Raw genomic sequence first — 9,564 nt, 5'->3', positions numbered from 1 at the left:
ATGTAGGTTGTGAGCTGAAGTAGCAGTGCAATTTGCATGGCACCGTTGCTTCGTTCGATCACTGCAAATAGGATGACATGTAAGCCGAGGAAGAGAATTAGCAGGATAGACAGTCCAAATTTGAGACAATCATCTAAATTACCTAACTGGTGGCTAATTTAAAAATTGCTGTGTCTGTCTTATGAGTCTTTTACCCCCTCAAAACTTTAAATTTTGATGTTAGATGGTAGTTAGATGGTTGATATTGCCAAAGCAATATCAAATCATTGCTTTGACATTCAATAATTTACATAACTTATCAAACTTCCAATGTCCCTGCCTCTCCTTCTTGGAGTATATTGCCTCCTCCTTTGCCAAAGTTAACTCTGATCTATCTTTCCGTCATGCTCCCCTTCCACCATCCCTCTCCCTCCTTGGCAACAACCAAAGTCTGTGTCTTGATATGAACATCTTTTTTTGATTTTTTACAATGATTTCATACTATATTTATCATTTTAGAGACTAACTGCATTCAGCATATTGTCCTCTAAATCCTTCCCTGCCATGAGGTGTTAGTTTCTTTATTATTCGCTAATGATGCACAGTATTCCATTGTATGTCTCTACCAAAGTTTATTTATCCAGTTTTCCACTGATGAACATTTATTCCATCTTCTTGCACTTGTGGATAATGCTATGAACATGGGTGTGAATATATCTGTGCTGTGCTTTTTCTGTAGGATACATACTAAATATCATGGTTGCTGGGTCATACGATATTTCTATTCCCAATAGTTTGAGGAAGCATCATACTGCTTTTCAAAATGATTTTGTTGATTTATAGTTCCACTAGTAATATATGAGTGTTTCCATCTCTCCACACCCTCTTCAGCATTTGCCGTTTTCTGCATTTTTGAACTTTGTTAACAATGCTGGTGTGAGTTGGTATCTCATCATTGTTTTGATTTGCATCCCTCAGATGACTAGTGATCATGAACATTTCTTCGTATGGTTGTTGGCTGCCTGAATGACTTCCTTGGTGAGTGTCCATATCCTCTGCCCATTTTTTAATTGAGTCATTTGTCTTTTTCTTGTTAGGGTGTTGAAGTTTTCTATAGATGTAAGAGATCGGTCCCTTGTCTGATACGTAATTACCAAATTGTTTTCCTAGTCTATGGGTTTTCTTTTTACTCTTTTGGTGAAATCTTTGGATACATGTAAGTTTCTTATTTTTAGGAAGTCCCATTCATCTTGAATCTTTTTTAAAAAAGAAATCCTTTTATTGAAGGCTCTTACAGCTTTTATAACATTCCATACATCAAGTGTATTTGTTCATATGTTGCCATCATCATTTACAAAACATTTTCTTTCTACTTGAGCCCTTGGTAAAAGCTCCTTCCCCCCCCCCCCCCTCCATCCCCCCCTCCCACCTTCATGAACCCTTGATCAATTATATATTGTTAATATTTCATATCTTACACTGTTCATTGTCTCCCTTCACCCACATTTCTGTTATTTGTCCCCTTCAGAGGTGCTATACATCTAATCTTGCGATGGGTTCCCCCTTTCTCCCCCTTTCCCCTCCTGACCATTCCCCTACCCTCATGGTATCGCTACCTCCACTACTGTTTCTGAGGGGTTTATCTGTCCTGAATTCCATGTGTTGAGAGCTCTTATCTGTACCAATGTGTGTTCTCCGGTTTAGCCGGATTGGTAAGGTAGAACTGGGGAGTGGTAGGGGGGAGGAAACATTCAGGAACTAGAGGAATGATAGGTGTTTCATCAGTGCTATACTGCACCTTGGTTGAATCATCTCTTCCTCATATTCTTTCTGTGGGTGGGTGGGAAGCTCAATTATTTACAGATGGGCTTTTGGTCTCCACCCAAACTCCCCTCTTTCACATTGATATAATTGTTTGTTTTGGATCTTTTGATACCTGATACCTGATCCCGTCGACACCTCATAATAACACAGGCTGGTGTGCTTCTTCCATGTGGACTTATTTGCTTCTTGGCCAGATAGCTGCTCATTTAGCTTCAAGCCTTTAAGAGCCCAGATGCTATATCTTTTGATAGCTGGGCACCATTTGCTCTCACCACATGTTCTCATGTACCCATTTTGTCTTCAGTGATTGTGTCAGGAAGGTGAATATCAAAGAGTGCCAGGTTATTAGAACAAAGTGTTCTTGTGTTAAGGGAGGTCTTGAATAGAGGCCCAAGGTCTGTCTGCTACCTTAATACTTAACATATACATATATGTACATTGGCCTTTCTCCCTTTCATTATAAATTAATATATTTACATATATATGCCTATAGCTATACCACTATAAATAGCTTTGCCTCCTATTTCTTTCCTCTATTTCCTTTTACCTTCCTCCTATCCCACTTTCATGCTCACCCTCCATTTGGCTCTCAGTAATTCCTCTTGCACTTGATCAAACCCCACCAGGATGCATTGCACTTGATCAAATCCCAGCAGGCCTTATACACCCTCCTCACCAGCGATTTTAGATCTCTTGTTATATCTCATCTTGAATCTTATAGCTTTTAATATTTAGTAACAGATATGTTTAAAAATAAATGTTTAAACATAAAATACTCAATGGATATATGGGTATATGTGTCTTCAGACTTTTTTTTTTAATCAATATATTTTTAGGTCATTTTCATTCTCTCCCCCCACCCCCAAATAATTTTATTAGGACATAATCCAGACATCATACCATTTAATAGTTCAACCCATTTTCATTCTTAAGAATGTTTTAAATTGATTTGCATAAAAAATTTAATGCTATATTTAGTAAACAAAATAAAAAATACTGGAACTTCAGCTTTTACTCAATTAAACAACTAAAACTGAAAAAGACAAAAAACTAAAATATTAATACCCTCACTTGTCATAAAATATTTTCAAAAATCCATATCCTACATATAACTATTACACTTTAAATTAATTGAATTAATGAAATTGTGTATATTATTATTTTTTAAAGAAATTCCACCAAGAGCCTGACTTTAGCTAATTGGTAATTTCAAAGGCAAATAAAAATAAAAATAAAGAAATAATAACTGAAAGAATTAATAAAAATCAATACTTTAATAGCAATGATTTAATTACAGGACCCAGGGATCTCTCAATGAGGGGTCATATTAGTCGTTTTCAAAAGATTTTTTGTGATCCATTTTGAATGATCTTATCAACAGAAAACACTTAACACCATCAGTCTTTGGTGGCCATCTGTTACCTCTTTGTAAGGAGCTCCGGGGGTGCCACGTGTTAAGTGGTGGGCTGCTAACTGTCCCGCTGCTCCACAGGAGAAAGATGAGTTGATCTGCTCCTGAACAGACTTACAGTCTTGGAAATGCTGTGGGGCAATTCCACTCTGTCCTATAGGATCGCTGTACATTAGACCAGACTTGATGGCAGGGTTTCCGTTTGGTGGGATTACCCACCGGTGGCTTGTTCTTCGAGAGGGAACAGCAGCTATGACTACTGAACTTGAGACATTACACTTTGACTCACTGCCACTTTCTAATTAATAATTGGGCCTTGCAGAATGTTCTCATTCCCTCACTCAAATGCTTGGACATCTATGGGAATCAGCTCAGGCCTGGGCATCTTGGTAGGGAAATTTAAGTCTGACTTTTGCCCATCAGACTTTGAAGTTGTATCCACCTTATGGATCAGCCAGCATCCTTGTCGCATGCTCATCTAGCAGCAAAATCCCTGTGGGTCAGATCCACCTGACACCCACTTTGACTCACTTCTGTTGGCTATCTCAATGCCTCCTTGGCACTGAAGAGTTGTCAGCTGCCATCGAGTTGGCTCCAATTCAGGATGACTTTATGTAAATGAACAAAATGGTGCTAATCTTGTGCCATCTTCATTGGTGTGTTTGAGAACCGCTGAAGGTTAAGTACTGCTACTTGGTTTTGGCCCACCCAGGGCCCCATCATTCCTATTTGAATCAGGGATCCCTTTCAATGGCAGCATGTCTGGCCACAAAGAATGACCGTTGTGGGGCTTTTCCTAACAGTGGTGCTTTCTTCCTCTGTGTTTTTCTGAAAGCCTTGGTGGAGGCACCCTTGGGCACCCTTGGGTGATTAGAAGAGAGGTGAACTGGCTACAGTACAGGAATCCACTTCAGTGTTTCCTTCTCTTTAAAGCTCTGTATTCTTCCCTGCATACATACCAGGGCATTTCCTCCTTCTCATCGTCACTTGCTGAGTCTAGAAGTCACTTCATCCATTTCGATAGCATGTTGAAACCCAAGTCATGAAAAGTACATTCACATTGACTTTAGGTTTATTTAAACACATACTCTTCGGGTTTGTGATGAACTGATTTAGAAAGAATCAAAATTAGATCTTGTTGCATGTTCCAGGATCTGATTCAAGTATCAAGGGTGGAGATAATAAGAAATGGAGATAATGAGCGGGATGGGGAGAACAATTCAATTTCTAGCCCCCTACTCCCCTGCCAAGGTAAACTGCCTCCAGTGAATTCAGAATACCAATTGCCACTGAGTTGATTCCAACCCATGCGTGCCAGAGTGGGACTGCACTCCCCAGGGTTTCAATAGCTATATGTCTTTGTCCGTATACCTCTCTATCTATCATCTATCTGTCTATATTTGTAATCAGATTGGCAGGCCTTTCTTTTGAGGGAACTCTGGGTGAATTTAAATTTCCAACTTTTTGATTTGTAGCTGAGCATCACCCAGGGATTCAGATGTCAGAATAGTGTCTTCAACAATGGGGTCTTGCTTACATAAGAGAAAAGTGCTTGCTTCTACTGTCAAGAAAGGCTCCATAGTCTGAGGTTCCAAGACTCATCCAAATGCACCTTTACAGCCCATTCTAAGTGCCAGGTTCCACTCTCTCCCGATAATCATCATCTTTCATACGTGAAACTTGGTGTGGCTGGTAATTCACCTGTCTTTGGCATTTGGCAACTTGCAGATCAAATTTTGAGTCTAGGTTTCAGTTACTTTGGTCTTGTGGTTCAACTGATTAAAAAATATGAAAACCCTTTTAGCCTTGCTATCGAAAGCTTTCAGGTGGGGTTTTCTTTTGATAAATATTTGAGCTGAGAACTTAGAACTCTGTGTCATTGTCTTTCTTTAAGTGGGCCAGTTTCCAGTTTTAAACTCATTACACTAATCTGGGGTTTAGTCTTTGAATTCCTACTGTTTTTAATATTATTATTTGACAGAGGGCATTTGGTTTCCTACAGGGTACTTCATTCCAGGTGTCCACAAGCCTTTAACTTAGCGAGCTTCTTTGCGACACATGACAGGGGCGTCCAGAGCTCAAGTGTGCGCAGGAGCTGAAGCTGAGGCTTCACTTTCTCTTTAAAAAAAATTATTATTTTATTGGGGGCTCGTATAATTCTCATCACAATCCATACACCCATCCATTGTGTCCAGCACATATGCACATTTGTTACCCTCATCATTCTCAAAACATTTGCCTCCCACATTTCCCCCCTCCCTCCCCCTCCTTCATGAACCCTTCATAGATCATAAATTATTATAGTTTTGTCATAAGTTACCCTGTCTGATGTTTCCCTCTGCCCTCTTCTCAGCTGCCCATCCCCCAGGGAGGAGGCAATACTTAGAGGCTTCACTTTCAACAAGGCCAGATACCAGATTCTTCTCATTTCTTCGTAATTCTCTTGCCTGAAATTCTACTTTGGATGATCATCTTTCTCCTTCCCTACTATCCCCATTGGCTCAATTGTGCTCCCTTGGAACTTGCGATGCATTTTTAGGTACTGTCCATGACTATTTTGGAGTCTACAGGTTACTGTAATGATGAACTTTGGGAAACATTTAGGCATTTGTGTGAAAAGGACGGATTCTTTTGGGTTCTGACATCTGAGATCTCTAAGCTCTTTGGGTTAGGATAAATGATTTTTATTTGCAAGCTTCAAGCTTTAGAATTTGACTCTACTGATAAATAAGAAAATAGTTATCCAAAGGATGTTGGGTAGCTGACAAAACGCTGAGAGAGCTGGGAATGCAGGTCTGGCTGTTTCCAGGAACAGCACACAGACCTTCTGTGTTCAGGTAGCACTTCTGAATTTGTTAATAAGAGTAACACTAGATAACTGTACCAAAGACAGTTTGAAAACAGTGACTTAGAGCATATAGAAGCCTATTTGGAGCCTGAAGCTCACTATAATGAAGACCTTTAGCAGACATTTAGATGGATGGGTGTGGGTAAAGCCTGGACTGTGTTGGGTGACATCTTAGATCTGTTCTCGGGGGTGTGACCTATCATTTAAGCTTGTTTGTAGTTTTCAGAATGGAGTCGGGTAGTCCCATGATTGCTATTGTCCACACATATACGGACTGTCACAGACTGCAGACTGTGAAACTCTGTCTCATCCCAGCTTCTCAGACTCCCGTGAGATAGGGAATAATCTTAAGTCTATTCCCCATGAAGCTGAGAAAATAATTGAAGATACCTTCCCAAGTTTCCAGGGTTGGTCAGTAGCTGGGTTAGGAATCAAATTCACATCATTCCAGACCTTCATTATTGACCTCATTGTCAGACCCCACCCTAACATTTTCAGGACTCAGAGCAAGCATATATGTGGAGGCCCACATGCTATTGTTTATTTAATAATAACCAAACTACCAATTGTTAAATAAGATATTATCTTCCTGTCGCTGGACATACAGACTACATCATGATAAATGGAGAAAATATTGAAGTCATCAAGTATTTAATTTTGCTTGGATCCACAATCAACACTCATGGAAGTAGCAGCCAGCAAATCAGAGGAGGAGCAAAAGCCCTCCCGGGTGTTAAAGAAGAAAGATATGATTTTAAAGACAAGGGTGCCTCTGAGTCAACCCTCATCTTTTCAATCTCCACATGTGCATGCAAAAGCTGGACAGTGACTAAAGAAAACTGCAGAAGAATGGATGGAATAGAATTATGCTGTAGAAGAATACTGTACTCCCTCAATGCAAGAACACTTTTTTCCCCTAATAACCTCACCTTCCTGACTTGATCACTGAAGGCAAAATGTGTGCATAAGCAATGTGGTGAAGAAAGCTGATGGTGCCGGGCTATCAAAAGATATAGCATCTGGGGTCTTAAAGGCTTGAAGGTAAACAAGTGGCCATCTAGCTGAGAGGCAACAAAGCCCACATGGAAGAAGCACACCAGCCTGTGTGATCATGAGGTTTCGATGGGATCAGGTATCGGGCATCAAAGAGCCGAACAAATAATCATATCCATGTGAATGAGGGGGAGTACAGAGTGGAGATCCAAAGCCCATCTGTAGACAATTGGACATCCCTTACAGAAGGGTCACGAGGAAGAGATGAGCCAGTCAAGGTGCAGTATAGCACTGATGAAACATACAACTTTCCTCTAATTCTTTAAAGTCGTCCCCCCCCACGACCCCAATTCTACCTTACAAATCCGGCTAGACCATAGCATGTACACGGGTACAGATAAGAGCTGAAACACAGGAAATCCAGGACAGATGATCCCTTCAGGATCAGTGGTGAAAATAGCGATATTGGAATGGTGAAGGGAAGGTGGGATAGAAAGGGGGAACCGATCACAAGGATCTACATATAACCTCCTCTTTGGGGGACAGACAACAGAAAAATGGGTGAAGAGAGACGTCAGACAGTGTAAAACATGACACAATAATAATAAGTTATAAATTATCAAGGGTTTGTGAGGGAGAGGGGGATGGGAGGGAGGGGAAAAATGAGGAGCTGATACCAAGGGCTCAAGTACAAAGCAAATGTTTTGAGAATGATGATGGCAACAAAAGTACAAATGTGCTTGACACAATGTATGTATGTATGTATGTATGTATGTATGTATGTATGTATGTAGTGAGATAAGAGCTGTAGGAACCCCCAATAAAATGATTTTAAAATAAATAAATAAAAAGAAAATCTGTGGGAAAAAATACAGCCAGAATACAACTTAACAGCAAAGGATGGCAAGCTTTTGTCTCCTATACTTTGGACGTGGTGACAGAAGAAACCCGTTTTTGGAAGAAGATATCATGCGGGGTGAAGTAGTAAAGCAAACCACTGCCATTGGCTGGTTCCGACCTCTCTGTCCTATAGGACAGAGTAGAACTGCTCCTGTGGCTTTCAGAGGCTGTCACGCTTTCCTTGAGTAGAAAGTAAAAGCTGGGCTTCTCCAGCTGCTGATGTGGTTAGTAGCGCCCTGCACAACGTGCTCTACCACCAGGGCTCCTCTGGAGAAGTAGAGGGTCTAGAAAAAAATAGTAAGCCACCAAGGCGGTGATGACATAGTATCTGCAGTAATGGGTTCATACATCAGGACGATTGCACAGAATCAGGTAGTGTTTCTATTGTACATAAGATTCCTATCAATCAGAACCATCTGGAAGGTACCTAAACATCAACAAAAACAGTCTCCTCTTTGGACAAACTGTTGTAGTTTGGATCCTCCAGAAGCAGATGTTGAGATGGTACTGAGCTTGAAGGAGTGAGCTTCAGAGAGTTTATGGGGGAAAAAAGGGCATTATTTTTAAATTTTAATTTTTCCACAAACTTTTTGAAGCCCCCTCATATAGGGCCCAAAGAACCCTTGGCAGGACAGTGGTTATGTGTTGGCTTGTGATCCACCGTCAAACCCACCAGTCGCTCCTCGAGAGAAAGATGGAGCTTTCTACTCCTGTAAACAGTTACACTCTCGGAATCTCACAGGGGCAGTTCAGCCCTGTCCTGTAGAGTTGCTATGTGTTGGCATCCACAAGGTGGCCGTGAGTTTGTACATGGCCCATCTGTGTACATCGTTAGGTGACATGATTCTTCCTCAGATCCTCCTTGGGGTGAGAGGGCTCTGTAGCTGAGGCAACCTGGAAAGAGCTGACAGCTGGGGCAGCACGTCCTCCAGCGGATCTCCTCAGCTCAGGCGAGGCAGCAGCACGGGTAGCGGCTCTTCTCCAATTCCTGGACATCTGAGCCCACACAACCAAGTTCCATCCACCTACCTGAATAGCAGTGGCTGCCCTTGGGTTTACCTGCACAGGAGGTCAACCTTCTAAGAAACACAGAACCTTTTGCCCCAACATCCTGGAGGAGGCCAGAGAATTCCAGGGCCCCTGGAACCCGGAGATTGGTCTAAACTCAGATTTTGGTCTAACTGGGTAGACACCCAGCCTTCACTCTGTAGACTCCCCCATCACGGGCAATGACATGCTGGACCAGGGCCTCTGAAGGGGGCCGGAGACGGTCAGGTTCAAGGAACTGCTGCTACCAAAGACTACTGGGATGCTGGGGGACAGCATAAGAAATTGCTTAAGGCAGGCTCTGAAATTCTTAGCGGTGAGGACCGAATCCCAGTGAATATTAAAGAAGACAAAGGCGTAAAGAACCACCGAGTATCACTGATGGTTCCTATTAGCGTTATTCCCGGTGTAGCTTTGCTCTGTGGCCCCAGGTCCTTGTCGGAAGCTCGCCCTGGGTCACACCAGCCCCTCCCGCGGTGGGATTCTCCCCCGGGTGTGAGTCTGACCCTCTCTCCACGCCCGCCCTCGCCCAGGTCCCTGGGGCCAAGCAGAGAAGGGCGCG

This window comes from Echinops telfairi, unplaced genomic scaffold (assembly GCF_000313985.2).
Source record: "Echinops telfairi isolate 266 unplaced genomic scaffold, ASM31398v2 ScPeMD7_7429;HRSCAF=8467, whole genome shotgun sequence".
Taxonomy (NCBI): Eukaryota; Metazoa; Chordata; class Mammalia; order Afrosoricida; family Tenrecidae; genus Echinops; species Echinops telfairi.
The sequence above is the reverse complement of the archived record's forward strand: the minus strand, read 5'-3'. Positions refer to the sequence as shown.